We start from the raw sequence: 17,228 nt of genomic DNA, 5'->3' as shown, positions 1-17,228 counted from the left end.
TTCTACAAATTGGTTTTGACTAAATCTTCCCGATTCTGGTAAGTGAAACTAGACTACACATACATTATTTCTACTTTATATTGGCTGTGTATTTATCATATCATTCCTGCTTTTACTATATGTTAGTGTTACTTTAGATTTTATATGCTATTTGGTATGATTTGGTAGGCTATTTTGTGGGTCTGGGAACACTCAAAAATTTTTCCCATATAGATTAATGATAACTGCTTCTTCGCTCTACGCCATTTCGGCTTACGAAAGGTTTCATAGGAATGCTCTACTTTTGGATAGCGTGGAAAACCTGGTAGTATGAATTCATAACCTCCCAAAAGACTTAGGTCTTCACAGTGCAGTGCTGTTTTATGACCCATAGGCCACACTTCCTACCTGACAAGCAGCACACTATCCTTTCAACTTCTGTTCCTATGATCATGCCACCCACAACAATCCATTCTGCTGTTTCTCCATCCTCCTCCACAACCCTGCAATTGCTCTCCCAGCCCAGTTATTTCACTTCCAACCCTCAAACCTTTCACACAACCTTTAACTTATGATCTCACTTCTGATCCTCTACCTGAATCCGGACACTCATACTGTACCTACTCATCTGATCTCGCTTCCTGCTTTGTCTCAGGTCCCACCATATGTTTAAATCTCCCACTCATCTCTCATTCTGTTCCATTTGACTGAGACACAGGATGGAATTTCTGAACAAAATCCTCCTTGCCACCGGTTGAGGGGACATTGTATGACAAGCTAATTGAGTAGATATGGTTATATCTTTATATGATTCATATTTTTAATATCTTATCTATTTTTCAAATTTTCTAAATATTATCAAGTCAGGTTGCTATCCTACTTTTTCCGAGTTTAACATCACTAACTTCTAATAAGATGCTTTTACCATTCGCAGCCAACCCTCTTTCAGAATTTTTAGCCACTAAACGTTTCAAAATTTTAAAAGATGAATTAAAAGTATCAAGCCAATAAAAATCTCAGAATCCACGCTTTTAAAATATTACAACTTGGAAATATTGCAGATTTGTTCACTTTTGTTCGATTTGTACCTGTCCCATTTATTCTCTCTATGTTTTATTTTATTGCAACTATCTAAAATTACTTACGTAACTTACTTCAACACTGGTTAGATATTCAGATCTTGTACAAAATAAACTTGCACAATTATATGTATTTAGGACCTACTTTTACAAATTAATATTTGTTCCTTTTTAAGTACTTTATGATAAGGATGTGTAAACACAGTTGGAGGGTTCACTTCATATTTGAAATGTTTTAGTTATGCATGCCTCTTGTCTTTTGAAAACTGGCACACAAAATAATTTTGTGACGGTCCATAAGTTACCATCTGACTGACCCTCTGGTTAAACGGGCCAATAAAATGCAAAGGGCATTTATGTTTCTACACACCAAATTGACCGAATTGTTACTTGGTAGCAAAAAGCTATTGACCATTGGAAAAGGACACACTCACCAAGCAAAGTAAAAAATATCAATTCTCGGCTTCTGCCCAAGGGACTGCTCTTCTCTGAAATGGAAATGGCACCATTATTTTATTGTTTCTGGGACTGTCACACTGACCACTTGTTACATTTCAAGTACCACATCCAGGAAAGGCTAAAGCAGAATATTGCAGATACTGGAAATCAAAGAAAAAAAAACACAAACCACTGGAAATACTCAGAAGTTTAGGCAGATGTGTGGAGAGAGAACTAAACAATGTTTCAGGTCAACACACACACACAAAATGCTGGATGAACTCAGCAGGTCAGACAGCACTCTCTCCAAACTCACTGTGTAGCCATCTACACATCTAGTGTGGGCCCCAGCTACGTTTGACTTTTCATTGGCTACGTGGAACAGTCCGTTTTCTAAGCTTTCCCTGATAATGCTCCACAGCCCTTTCTGCACGACATTGTCATCTGCCATAGTACTGCTTTATGTACCCATGCTCAGCTCGTCAGTTTCATCAACTTTGCTTCCAGTTTCCACCCTGTCCTTAAAGTTACTTGGTCACCTCTTTCCCCTTTCTCAATCTCTCTGTCTCTACCTCTGGAGACAAGCTGTCTACTAATATCTTTTGTAAACCAACTGATTCTCACGGCCATGTTGATTACTTCTTACCAGCCTAACTTCTGTAAAAAATGAATTCCCTTTTCTCAGTTCCTTCGTCTCTGTCACATCTGTTCCCAGGATGAGGCTTTCCCTTCTAGGATATGTCTTCCTTCTTCAATGAACAGGGTTTCCCTTACTCCAACATTGATGTTGCCCTCACCTGCATCTTCTCCATTTTCAGGACATCTGTGCTCACCCCATCTTCCTGCTGCCTTAACAGGGATAGAGTTCCTCTTGTCCACACCTACGACCCAATCAACATCCACATCCAACACATCATTCTCTGCAACTTCTGCCATCTCCGATGGAACCATACTACCAAACATATCTTTACCTTCCCTGCTCCCCCTCCAGTTCCCTTTCTTCAGGGATCAGTTCCTCCATGATTCCTTTATCTTTTCATCTCTCCCCATTAATCACCCTTCTGGTACCTATCCCTGCAAGCAGAAGAAGCTCTATACCTGCCCATTCACCTCCTCCCTCAACTCCATTTAGGGCTCCAATCAGTCCTTCCAGGAGATGCAACACTTCACCTGTGCATCTGTATCCAGTGCTACTGGTGTGGTCTCCTCTTCATTGGTGAGACCTGACATAGACTGGGAAACTGTTTTGTTGAGCACCGTCACTCAATCCACAAAAATCAGAATTTCCCAGTGGCCAATGATTTTAGTTCCAATCCCCATTCGCATTCTGGAATTCCCATTTCTACTGCCAGTAATGTTTCCCTTTTCCTCTTCTTCAGTTCCCTGCTCTGCCTCCCCACCACCACCCCCCCCCCCACTTTTACATCTTGTCCTTACCTGAATATCAATTTTTCCTGGTGCCCCTCCTCCTTCCCTTTCTCCCATGGCCCACTCTCTTCTCCTATCAAATTCCTTCTTCTAGAACCCTTTACCTTTTCCACCTTTCACCTCCCAGCTTCTAACTACATTCCCTTCCCATATCCAACAGACTTCACCTATCAGCTTCTAGATTGTACTCAATCCCTTCCCACCTTCTTATTTTGACATCTACTCCTTTCTTATTCAGTCCTGATGAAGGGTCTTGGCCCAAAACATCGACTGTTTGTTCACTTCCATAGATGCTATCTGAACTAATGAGTTCGTCGAGCACTTTGTGTGTGTATCCACAGAATCTCTTGTGTTAATGTTTCAGCTCGACTGCCTTCGATACAATTTAAGAAAATGTAGAGATAAAACAAGTTTTAGATTTTATTGTATAATCAATTTTGGGATTACTTTCTTGCCCTTGAGAAGGTAAGCTACCTTCTCAAACCACTGTAGTCATTCTGGTGAAGATATTCCCACAAAGCTAACAAGCAGGGTATTCCAGGATTCAATCCCAATGACATTGAAGTCCCAGCATGTTGCACGACAAGATGAAGGGTGCTTTCTGTATGCAGATAGGATTTCAGCTCAACAAAGTGGTCACTTCTGCTCATGCTGTTATAGACAGATGTAATTGCCACAGATCATTGGTGAGGACAACTTCATGTAATTTTAAGTAGTCTGGAGCTTTAACCTGTTCTGCTCAGCCAGCCCAGTATGTGGTGGTGCTATAAAGCCAGTCTTGATTCTGGACACAGAAGATCCCCCCCATCCTGAGAACATTCTGTGTGTCACAGTCATGGAAAGGTATATATCCAACAAGAAACCCACTTTTTAATTCTCCCTACATTCTCATGAGCTCTCCCCAGGTTCTACTACTCACTTCCTCTCCAGGACATCTCTGAGATAAAGGAGGAACCACAGCACCTGGAGGAAATTCATGTGGCCCCAGGATCAATGTGCAAACTCCGTTCCTCCCACGAGTAATCAGTCATGAAAGATTCAGCCTGTTAGTCATCTTTTGCAGACAGTTAATTCTTTTCAGATATATACTTGCCTCTGGTGCACTGGAGAACTTGCAATCTCTCGGTTTGACTCATTGCTTTTCTGTGATTCTTTGTCAACATTGCCATTCCATTCCTCAACATTCATCACTTCAGTGTCTTCAGAAATGTATATTATTTTGATCATTTAGACTACATGGATCATTATCTCAGACATGCACTGAATACCTTTTCAAACTGCAAACTTCGGTTGCTTCATCGAAATCCCATTGTTCAATGATCTGGTTAATCTGACTCTTTCATTCAAACAGAATTGCTTTTCTTCACTTCAAATCATTTGTTCTTCATTCAATTACTGACTCTTTGTTCTCCCTTCTAATTTACCATGTGCCGTGCTTAATTATGCACAGACTCTGAAATGTTAACCCTGTCACAGGGGTAAAAACAGAGATAAAATCATATGGTGCTTTAACTAAATTTAGAGGAACTTTGAAACAATTGCTCCTCCAAGCTGCCTTTTAACAAATGTATATATCTCTCTGTCATTCCACTAGAAGTTTGATGATACAGAGAAGTGAATGAATGTTTCAAACCATTACATTGCATAAAACCGTCAAATTAATTGAAAGTGAATTGTTGGACATTAACTTTTCTGGAATTCTTTATGTGACATATACCACTTCTGCTCTTCAGTGGTACATCTCACTGTTGTACAACTACCCAAGTGTCTGAGCTGAGCTCATTTCATACAGAAACAGAAAGTTATTCTTTTTCTTTTGATTAATGTTATACAGACTGGTTGGAATCATGTATTTGGTCAATTCCATGAATAAGGTGGTGTCTTAGGCAAACCGTCTACATTAACATGATTTCTTCCAAAAAAATTTGTGATGCCCAAATCATGCACAAAACTCATGGTAATGGCTTTCCTGTATGTTCTGCATGTAAATCAGTTAATATATATTTTTGTGACCACTTGTGAGTACTTAACGTCCGCACATTGGTTGGTTGATTATAGAATAGCTGCAAATCTATGTATATTTGACTATTCATTCAGAGTAGTTTATCCTCTTGGTATATTCATAGATCTGTTTTAGTAATACATCTTGTCAAATTAGCTATGTAATCTCACCAGTTCATGTTTGTCCATAAGTTGCAGAGTGAAGATCTTGTGTTCTCTACCAGTATCAGACAATTGACATGGCAATCTGGACAAAGACACAGCTATTGCAAATTGCTTTGATGAACGATAATCCTACTTTTCCATTGTTGGAATTGCTGGTATAGGGCCCAATAATGGTTTGTGATTTTCTACAGAACAAAGGTTCATCCCAGTAGAAGTTAATAGAATTTAGTTGTATCAAAGGTAATTGCCTTCCCAATTGTGCAAAGTTTTCTTTTGTTAAGAATACCTGGAACAAGTGCTGTAGACTGCTCCTGCCCTTCATCTAAAACATATTTATTAAAAGAATCTAAGTATTACAAGAAGTATTTAGGGTTCTGTGGTGAACTACATATACCTGTCTGGACACGCCCCCTGCTGACTGCTCCTGTGGTTCCTCCCACAGACCCCTGTATAAAGACGATTGGAGGCTCTGCTCCCCCCTCAGTCTCCAGGATGTTGTTTCTTCCAGCTAATAAAAGCCTGTCGTTTGCCTCCTGTCTTCGAGAGTTATTGATGGTGCATCAGGTTCTTATAATCTCATAGTATATCAATAGAATAGCTGCTCCAGTTGTGCTTCTTTTGATCAAAATCTGTCAGTTATGTATTAAATTAGAACCAAGGCTTGACTGGTAAAGTACACAGAATAATATTGAGCCATTTCCTGAAAGTAAATTCTCTTGAATTTCATGATATCAACCTTGTGTTCAACAGGCTCCAGATCCTTAGCATTTGTCCTCAGATAGACAAACTCTGGCTGAATACAGCTGATTCACAGAATTTTAATTTCAATCAGTGATGATGAGGTCTTATCAATATTTTCCACAAAATATTTAGATTATCCTCTGCATCTTGCTTTCAGAACTTATTGTCAATGCCTTGCAAATCTTACCTCTGCTGGAGTGGAAGAACATTGGTAAAGATTTGTGCAGTTAAATTAGTGTTAGAACATACAGTAACTCTTAATGAATATTGATTGAGAAGTGAATCTGACTCTTCCTGTCCAGCTGAATATAAATCTATGAGTTTTGTGTAAAATGGTGAAATTCTATTCCTCAAAGTGATCTTTAAAACACATGGAATCATAGATTCATCTCCTTATGCCATACACACCACAATGATTACTACAATCAGAGAGGAAGTATGGGAGCCTGAAGACCCATACTCAATGATTTAGAAACAGCTTCTTCCCCTTCTCCATTAGATTTCTGAATGGTCCATGAATCCTACCTTGTTATTCCTTTTTGTTAAACTATTTATTTATTTTAGTAATCAATGGATGTTTCTGTCTTGAACTGTACAGCTGCCATGATACAACAAATTTCACGTCATATTTCAGTAATAATAAACCTACTCCTGAATTTCTGATCTCAGAACAAAGTTGCTTTTGCCTCTGGGCTCACAGACCGGGCTTGTCTTCTTCCCATCATGCTGTCTTCCCTTTCTTAATGCTTCAGGGATGTAACAGTGTGGATTTAACCACCTCAGTGTTAAAACTTCACTCACTTAACTGAAATTCTGGTACTCTCAGGAGCAGATTGTTATTTCAGGTGCTACAGTGGCATTGTGCTAAGATGGCACAGTTTTTGCTTGTGGACTAAACAATAAACTTTTTGACACCTTCTCCACTTTTGTTGTACTATACTGCTGCTGTGGTTTACCTGCTAATGACTCTCCTAGAGTTCTTTCTTCTGTAGCCTCAAGTTTTATTGATTGATTTTAAAAAAATGTAGATTCCAAAAACTGTGCATTCAAGCCCTGGGATATAATTCATCGACAACTGTCTGATCTAAAGTTACCTTACATTCACTGGAATTACTTTGGTATAATTGGATCATCTTTTTGTTGCTGCAAGGGCACAATGAGAGCTTGATTTTTGCAGTAAGGAATTCAACTCCTGACTTTGAAAAGCCTTTTCAGTCAAGGAAAGAGCCAGTGTTGTAAAGCCATTCAGTCTTTACACAGAGTTTCGAACTGAAACATCAACAATTCCCGTTGGACCCAAGGGCTTCTCGAAACACTGGATTGACCAGATTGCTGATTCAATGAGGGTGAAAGGTAGGGGTCTGTATTTTATGATAAACTCTTTGTGGCATAACAGTCTTGTTTCACTCTCGTTCCCCTAACCTGGAACATCTAATGATTATGTGCCGATTGTTCTACTTTCCAAGAGAGTCCTCCTTTACATACCACCAAAGGTCAATGTTAAACACGTGCTCAAGTGCAGTGATAAGCAAACAGAAACAGCCTACCCCAATGCCTTTCAAATCATTGCCAGGGACTTCAGTCAGGCTTGCTTGAAGAAATCTCTGTGTAATTATCATCTACATATCACCTGCAGCACTAGGGGTCCCAACACACTCAACCACTACTATACTACCATTCCTAGACTGCATTTAGGGAGATCTGATCATTTGGCTGACCTCCACCTACCTGCATATAGAGGTGGTCAAAGGAGACAGAGGAGCTGCCATGAGACTGTTTCAAGTCAGTGGACTGGGCCATGTTCAAGGACCCATTAGAGGATCTGAACAAATACATCACAGTTGTCACGGACTTTATAGAGTTAGCCATGGCTGTGTGTGTCCCCATAAAATCACTTCTCTGGTCTCCCTAACCAGAAGCACTGGATGAACCGAGATCCACAATTGCTGAGGGCCAAATCAGTGGCTTTCTGGTCTGGCAACCAAATAAAATACAAGAGATCCTGGTGTGACCTCTGGAAAGCTATCTCACATGAGAAGTGAGAAACTTGGACCAAACTGGCATCACAGAAGGATGTTTGAAAGCTGCGGCAGGACTTGAATGCTATCATCTTCTACAAAGTTATTAAGCAACATAAGTGACATCAAGGTTTCACTCCCAGATGAGCTCAATGTCTTTTATGCTTGCTTTGATCAACAAAACATGGACGAACCTTCACAAACTTCCATAGTCTCAGATGACCCTGTGATTTCAGTCTCTGAGGCTAACGTGAGATCATCTTCAGAAGCGGGAACCCATGGAAAGCATCCAGCCTCTATGGAGTACCAGGCCGAGTACTGAAGTCCTGTGCTGATCGACTGGCTGGAGTGTTCACTGATATCCTTAACCTCTTATTTCACCAGTCAGAGGTACCTCCTGCTTCAGGCAGGCTTCAGTCATTCCCCTGCCCAAGAAGAGTGCCTCAATGACTTTCACCCAGTGGCACTTACATCCCCAGTGATGAAGTGTTTTGAGAGGCTAATGATAAAACATATCAGCTCCTTTCTGAGTGGTGACCTGGGTCTGCTTCAATTTGCCTACCGTCACAACAGGTCAACAGAAGGTAAAATTTCACTGGCTCTTCGTTCAACCCTGGAACATCTTGCCAGTGAAGATGCTCTTCATTGACAACAACTTGGCATTCAATTAACCGTCCCCTGAAAAATATCATCCCCCTCAAAACTAATCAATAAGCTCCAAGACCTAGGACTCCATACCTTGTGCAAGTGGATCCTTGATTTCATCACTTGAAGACCCTGGTCAGTTTGGATTGGCAACATCTCCACAATCTCCCTCAGCACAGGTAAACCACAAGGCTGCATGACGAGCCCCCTGCTCATTTTATACTAAGCACAGCTCCAAAGCTGTACTTAAGTTTGCTGACGACACTACTGTCACAGACAGTAGTCACAAAAGTGGTGATGAATGAGCATGCAGAAAGGAAATTGAAAATCTTTCTGAAGGGTACCTCAGCAACAACCTCTCACTCAAAGTCAGCAAGACGAAGGAGCTGATTAGTGACTACAGTTAACTTTGCAACGTGGTGTCTCACTAGCCTTGCACGAAAATAAGCATGCCATTGTTCAGTCATTGCAGGCGTCCATATCCAAGAGCACTCTCCCTCACAGTGCTGCAGTACTGTGAACATTCCAGCTCTTGACCAGGTTTTCAAGGGCAATTAGGGATTATCATTAAACGCAGACCTTCCAGTGCTGCCACACCCTATGAGTGAATAAAAACTAAAGCAACATCTCTGCTACTTCTTACTTCCCGTCTTAGCTTCCTGCTGAGCAGCACACACAAAATGCTGGAGGAACTCAGCAGGTCGGAAATGAATAAACATTTGACATTTCGGAGCAGGATCCTGCCTTCCTCCTGTGGCTGATTCTGCAAATAAAACCCAAGTGTATGGCACCACTCTATGATGGGGTTTCACCCCATGTAGATGAGGTTCCTTTGGGAACACCAGATGCAGTGTTACAACCCCAATAGGTTCACAGGTGAAGAGTTGCCTCAATGGAAGGATTGTTTTAAGCTCTGAATGGAAGTGAGGGAGGAGATGAATGGGCAGGTGTGGCACATCTGCCACTTGTAGGGATAAGTGTCAGGAGAGACAAATAGTCAAGGGAACCATGGAGGGAGTGACTCCTGCACAGAGCAGACAGTTTGGGTGGGTGGGGGGAGCTAAAGATGTTTTTGGTGCTAGGGTCCCGTTGAAGATGGCAGAAGTTACGGAGAATGATGTGCTGGATATGGAGGCTCATTTGGTGGTAGGTGAGATGAGGAACACTATCTCTGTTAAGGCAGCAGGCCTGAAGACACTTAGGAAAGCACTTAAATAGGTAAATTACAGCAAGATATGGATATAATGCAGGACCTAATATGGACCAATTGGGATTAGTGTATATGGGCAAAGAGCTTGATGTGGAATTGATGAGCCAAAGGGCATGCTTCTATACTAAGCAGGTCTGTGGTTCTTTGAGGAGGGAAAAGGGAAGAATGTCCTTTACACATTGCACTTGTTTGCCCATGTTCAATCACCAATGTGTTTTATAATGATGGAGATAGATTTTGTTTTTTGCTAGCTGTAGAAATCTTCAAATGTTGTCACTCTGACGTTATCTGGAGTAGAATAAAATAGCTATCATGTAGAAAAATGAATATAATTATGATTCTTTAAGACTCCTGTTCCCTTTCTGCTACTGGTTTTGTTTTCTTCTGCTGTATTAGGTAACTGTCCAAGATGTTTCTCTGAGATGACCAGATTCAAAATGCTATGTTTTAGTTTCTTGCTAGACAATATCTGGACTTGACTTAGACTAAACAGTTATACAGTCTTCCCTCTTTTCCTAAGGGTTAAGAGTTTATTCCAGCACATCATCAAGACATCAACATGTTCAATATTGAAAACTGGAGAGTCCATTTCATCTGGTTAGATTTTAGAATTCAAATGAGATTTAGACTTCATTAGACAGTATGTTTAACACACAGTCTATTATTTTCTCACTGATGATGGATTATAAAAATGCATCAATATATTGAAAACAGGGTTAGAAATCATCATTCTTTGTAGCATTATTAACTCATCTTTTATTTCTGTAGCAGTGATTAGAGACATGTTCAACCAGTGGTTAAGCTACTGAAGTTTAGACTACCCTACCCTGAGGTATATACTGAATAGCTTTAAACTATGAAAATCATTTTAAAAAACTGCAAATGCAGATATCAGGAATTAAAGCAGAAAATGCTGGAAACATTCAGGTAGCATCTGTGGAAAGAGAAACAGTTAAGTTCCTGAACTCCTTCATCAAACTCATTGATTGTGTTTTAGGGTGTAGAAGAAACAAAGCCTTTTACATACTGAACTCATTGCAACTGACATTTTTGCTGAACTCCATATTCCTCCCATCCCACTTTCCCTGAGCAACCTGACACTCCCTTCTTCTCTGAACCTTCCAACTCTCTACACTGCCCTGTCCACAGATCTAATCTCTGTCATGTCTTCACCTTCCCCTCCCTGAGGCAGGACATTCTGTCCTCAGTAAGGACCTTAACTTTGTTGCCCTGTGCCTGTATCTTAGTGAGTTCCTGGCCCACTATTACCTTGAGCTCTTCTCTGTGCTCCATCCCTGAGCCTATTTCTTTGGTAAGAATTTATCACCCCTAAATGTTTATCCCTTCTCCCATCTTGAAACTCTTCCCCTTCTTGGTCACCCACTTCATCTTCTTCCCTCTCTGGAACTTTTCATCTCTAACTACCAACTAGACATCAACTGTCTTGACTTCAGCACTCCTCTCTCATATTTGAACGTCACCCCTCTGAATGGACTGCCCTCCGCTCTCTCCATATCAATCCCACCCTCACTGTCAAACTTGCAGACAAAGGGAGTGCTGTAGTATCTGGCAAACTGACCTCTAACTTGCTGAAACCAGGCAACAACTCAGACACTTTGTCTTACTTACTTCTTGAACAGGACTCCACCAAGGATCATCAGGTCATTGTCACTTATGTCTTCACCCATCTTATCACTACAGGAGATCTCCTATCTGCTGCCACCAAATTCATAGTTCCCATACCCTGCACTGCTTATTTCTACAAAGCTGGCTGTCCTGTTAGGCCCATTGTTTCTGCCTGTTTCTCCTTCACTGAACTCCTGTCCCTCCCTACCTACAACCATGGCACTTCACACAATCTCTGGCTTGAACTCCTCTGGTTCCGATTGCCTCATTTACACTACGGGCATCCAGTCCCTATATATTTCCAACCCCAAAAGGAAGGCTCTAAAGCTCTCTGCTTCTTTCTGGACAACAAACCTAACCAGTCCCCCTCCATTAGCAACCTTCCTCCTTCTATCTGGTGGAGCTGGTTCTCAACCACAACAATCTTTCTTTCTTCTACTTTCACTTTGTCCAATCCAAGATATATCCATGGGCACCTTCATGGGCCCTAGTTACGCTTGTGTTTTCATGAGCTACCTGGAACAGTAGATATTCCAATCCTATACTGGTAGGCTACATTGGCCAGGCATCCATGCTGAGCTCGTCAATTTCATCACCTTTGACTTCAACTTTACTTAGTCCTCTGACACCCCTCTCCCCTTTCTCAATGTCTCTGTCTCCAAATGTCTCTACTGATATTGATTACAGATCCACTAACACAGTTATCTTGGCTATAACTTTTCTCAAACAATCACTTGCAAAAATATTCTTGCTTTTTCTCAGTTTCTCCATCTCCACTGCATCTTTCCATTCTAAAACAACTAAGATGTCCTCTTTTTCAAAGAACAGTGTTTCCCCATTGTTACCATGGATGCTGTCCTTGTGAATGGACAAGGAAATCATGGAGGGAGAGATCCCTGCAGAAAGTGGAGAGCTTGGAGGTAAAGATGTGTTTGGTGGTAGGGTCCCATTGAAGATGACAGAAGGTGTGGAGAATGATGAGCTGGATGTGAAGACTCATGGGGTGGTATGTGAGGACAAGTAATACTCTATCCCTGTTAATGCAGCAGGAAGAATGGATGAGCACGGATATCCAGGAAATAGAAGAGATGTGGGTGAGAGCAGCATTAATGGAGGAGGAACAAATCACATATTCTGTCTAGGTAGCCTCCACCCTGACAACATAGAGGCTGGTTTCTCCAACATCCAGCAGTTGTTTCCCCTTTTGTTTCCTTCCTCTTTAATTCCTTACCTCTTCTCACTTGCCTATCACCTCCCTCTGTGCCCCTGCTTCTTCCCTTTCTTCTCCAGTCTTTTGCCTTCTCCAACTATCAACTCCCAACTTCTTACTGCATCATCCCTCCCCCACTCATATGGCTTCACCTGTTTCTTCTAGCTTGTCCTTCTTCTCCTCACCCCACCTTATTATTCTGGCATCTTTCCCTTCCTTTCCAGTCCTAAAGAAGGGACTTGGCCTGAAATGTCAACTGCTTATTCATTTCCTGAGCTACTGGGTTCCTCCAGCTCTTTGTGTGAGTTCATCTATCACCTTCCAGAGGGTACTCTTCTCCCTCCTCCTACCATCTTATTCTGGTTTCTTCCACCTTCTCTTTTCAGTCCTGAGGAAGGGTCGCAGTCCAAAGCTTTGACTGTTTCTTTGCCTCCACAGGTGCTGCCTGACTTGCTGTGTTCCTCCAGTATTTTGTTTGTGTTGTTCAAGGTTTTCAGCATCTGCATGATCTTGTGTGTTTACATTACAACTGTTCTGCATTTGCTTCTCTCGATATAAGCAACTGCTGACAAAAACTTAGAGATAAAAAGACAATTTAAAAGAAACACATATGAAGTTCTATATTCCAAAGCATAGTATGCATGTGAATTGAAGATATTATTGTAAGTGGACCTTCGAACATTCTCATCACTATATTTTGTCATGGAGTAAGCTCACTTATTTTGGACCCTTACAACATTATGAGCATGTTCTTCCTGAATGTGTCATTAACACACATTTACTTATTGCTGCCCTTGTTTTGTTTTTGAACTATTCATTTGTAGGATGTGGCTTTCAGAGGGCATTTTAGAATCAATCGGAACTTTGAGCTGGAATCGCAAATTGCTCGGTAAGGACGGAAGACATCCTTCCTAAGTAGGTGGGATTTTAAGCTTCATGATCATCATTTCTGATTCAAGCATTTTCTTTCAAATAATTCCAGATTTATTTAATTATTTGAATATGAATTCCCCAGTTATTCTGATGAGATTCAGACTGGTGTCCCAGATCAATAACCCAGCACTCTGGATGCCGGTCTAATAAGTTAGTCACTATTCCACCAAACCCTGCAACCAGGGAGTTAAATAGCTACGAAAATAATCAGTTGAGCTCACAGGTACTTCAAAAGGTATAGTAATGAGCTGCACAGGTTAGGTAATTTATTGATTAATAGTATTTTTCAAATGAGCTAAAAAAAATCTAGTCTTGTCTTTTGAACAATATACTTCAAAAATACCATTGCAGATCTCACAGGATCATAAATAAACTGAAAAGCTATTTTTTTATTTAATTGCTTCCTCATGTATGATACAAAGTAGATTTAGTTTGTATAAGCCCTTCCTTTCCCTGGTGGAATAGCGCTGTAAGATCACTTACTTACTCACATTTATTTTTGATGTTCAGTACAAAGAATCATGCATTTTATATCTCTGAACAATTCAGACAAAGTAACAATGCACACTGCCAACAGGGGGTTTAAAAAAATCCTGGCCTTTCCTAAGTTGAATCCTTCACACCATGCAGAATAAGCCACACTTATTTGCTTTTATTAGTGTCTAGTCTGGCTCACTGTCCATAGGAGTAAGTTGAATTTGCAAGTCAGATGAAAGGTCATGTTTTGCTGCATCCATCTATGCATCTGGGAATCTTGAAAATGGGGAAAGGAGTATTCATAGTAAATGCAACTAGAAGAGCTGTTATTAGAATGTATGCTTTGAAATTCGTGAAGCTGTCTCTTTGGAATACAAGTCTGGCTTTGCATAGCAGAAGCTTAAGTAATCATGACATCTGTTGTTTGCTTGATGGATTTTACAGTATGTAAATTTTATGACAAAATTAATAGTCTTACTGAGTTAGGTGATTTGCACTTAGATGCAATAAGACAGTTGAAGTATTTACCATCAGCATTGATTATCACTGGAGATTTTGAGAATAAAAGTATTGAGAGGAGGTGAGACAGCTTTTTTGAGTTGCTGAGACTTCGAGGACATTACGATCCTGGTTTGGTATTCATCTTGGGTTAAATTGTAAATGCAGGAATGAAAGGTACAGAGTGATTCAGTATCCTTGAAAAGCACACAGAAAGATGCTTTTTCTTCAACCACTAGTGCATCCATGAGGACGTAAAGACATGATTAGACCTTCGTAAACAAGAAGACAACATGAAATCGCTTTGAATATATGCTTCCTCCTCCAGCCATTTCTTCCAGTAGGTATCTTCTAAACTAGGTGCAGGAAAATCTATAAAGATTTATGTTCTCTTCAGGAGTTCATGAGGAGCCCATCTCTAGAAGACACATGGCCTTGTCCTGATGGAGCGTCTCAATCCGAATTGTCAACTGTTTACTCTTTTCCTTGATGCTGCCTTACTTGCTGAGTTCCTCCAGCATGTTGTGTGTGTTGCTTTGGATCTCCAGCTTCTGCAGATTTTCTCTTGTTTGTGATGAGAACACATTGGTCCTGAGAACAGATGTTTGGGTTTCCAAACTAATATTTAGTACTACATGTACAAGTCCCAATCGCATGTGCTGGCTCTTAAGTAGATGAGTGAACCAATGTTGTATCTGCAGCTTCATCCATCATTTGCAATGATTTAGCATTGCTGCCTTCTGTTCATATTTTGTTCTGTTCCTGCTTCTTTTTGGAGAAGTTCTGTTCACATTAATGTTCAACATACTTGGAAGATGATGCACTTCAGAAACAATTAACATTGGTGATAATTAAACTGATTTTCTTCCCATGCAGATTTTATTTTGATCAGTTCTTGAGCAAAAGTTGATTTCACCTGTCCGATAACACTGGTATCTTGGTGTCAGGCCAATGTGGGAAATTAAAATCAATGTTTCACGTTGCAGAGTATCAGGCCCTGATTCTGTGCCAACCATCAACAGCTATTTACACAAATCCTATATTATTCTCTCCACCATCCCTCTATTTACACCTGATTCTGCCACTCTTCTTCACTCTAGAAGCAACATTGAGACTACCAACCCATAAATCTATAGAATGCAGGAGGAAACCAGATTAACTGTGGGAACTCATTTGGACATAAGGAGAATGTCTAGACTCCACACAGACAACACCAAGGTTCTGGATTGAACCTGTGATGCAGCAGGTTCAATCTGTGCTGTGTTGTTCAAGCTGTGCCGTTGTACCATCAAAATTCACAGATTCTTAGACTTAGATGACACATTACTCTTCAAACACTGTTGCAATGGATACGGAAGCCCATATGCAGTCATTCTCAGTCATCAAGAAAACAAGTAACATTGTGCACTGCACTTTGCATGACATGTAAATGCCAGTAACTTAGATCTTCCATCAGAAGTGGTGTTAACTCATCCACAACAAACTCATCTGATCATTCCAACATTTAAAAGAAGTTGGATGGGAAGGGTGTGGAAGAATGAAACCCAGCTGCAGCTCAATGGGACTAGGCAAAATAACAGTTTGGGATAGACTACATGGGCCAAAGGGCCTGTTTCTGTGCTGTAGTGTTCTAGGTTCCTAGCTCTTCCGTGTACATTGTATTTGAATTATATATACTCACTATTGAAATCTATGAAAAGTTTGCAATATCATCTGTATACGAGGGGTGATTGATAAGTTTGTGGCCTATGGTAGGAGGAGTCAATTTTAGAAAACCTAGCACATTTATTTTTTTTACATAGTCCCCTCCTACATTGACACACTTAATCCAGCAGTCATTGAGCATACAGAGCTTGAACCTCTAGAAAGTGTCCACTCATCAGAGGTGATTGATAAAATCGTGGCCTAAGGTAGAAGGAGATGAGTTACTAACTTTAAACTTTCTGCATAGTCACTCATAGTGTTGACCTGTATGTGCACGTAATGAGAGCTGTATAGCTCATCTCCTTCTACCTTCAGCCACAAGCTTATCAATCACACATCTGTGGACAATTTCTGGAGATCCAAGACCCAAATGCTCCATGACTGCTGGACTAGGTGCGTAAATGTAGAAGAGGACTACAGGGTGATGCACCATCAATAACTCACTCTGAGACGTAAGGCGAGATATCGGCCTTATTGACTGGAAGAAGGAACAAGCAGTGAGTGACCACCATACTACATCCTGGAGACTGAGAGGCCGGGCTCAGGCCTTGATCGCCTTTATACCGGGGTCTGTGGGAGGAGCCACAGGAGCAGTCAGCAGGGGGCGTGTCCAGACAGGTATATGTAGTTCACCACACAGGGTATGTTGAAAAATAAATATGCTAGGCTTTCTAAAATTGACTCCTTCTACATTAGGCTACGAACATATCAATCACCCCTCGTATGGTATCAAGAAAATAACTTACTGTAATTTTAACCCATGAATATTCAAAGCACTTGTTATTCCTCATATGCTGCGTTAATTACAATAAACTATGAAAACAAAGAAATGTGTTAATTATAACGAGATGTACGTTATTAATGAAACTGTTTCATGCTGCGTAGAAAATAATCTGATAAGTAAATGGCCTTTGCCTGGAAGTAGGAGTTCACTCTTTTCAATGTGTAACTTTATGCTGCGTTAGCACACAAACTCTGGCCTGAAACTTTCTTTGAAGTCAGGTAAACATACCTGAAAATTTACACTGAACCCATGTGCCAAAATCGGACCTCAGTGGATTCCATCAGAACCTCTA

Source organism: Hypanus sabinus, chromosome 17, assembly GCF_030144855.1.
Source record: "Hypanus sabinus isolate sHypSab1 chromosome 17, sHypSab1.hap1, whole genome shotgun sequence".
In the NCBI taxonomy this organism is placed as follows: Eukaryota; Metazoa; Chordata; class Chondrichthyes; order Myliobatiformes; family Dasyatidae; genus Hypanus; species Hypanus sabinus.
Note: the sequence above shows the minus strand (reverse complement) of the source record.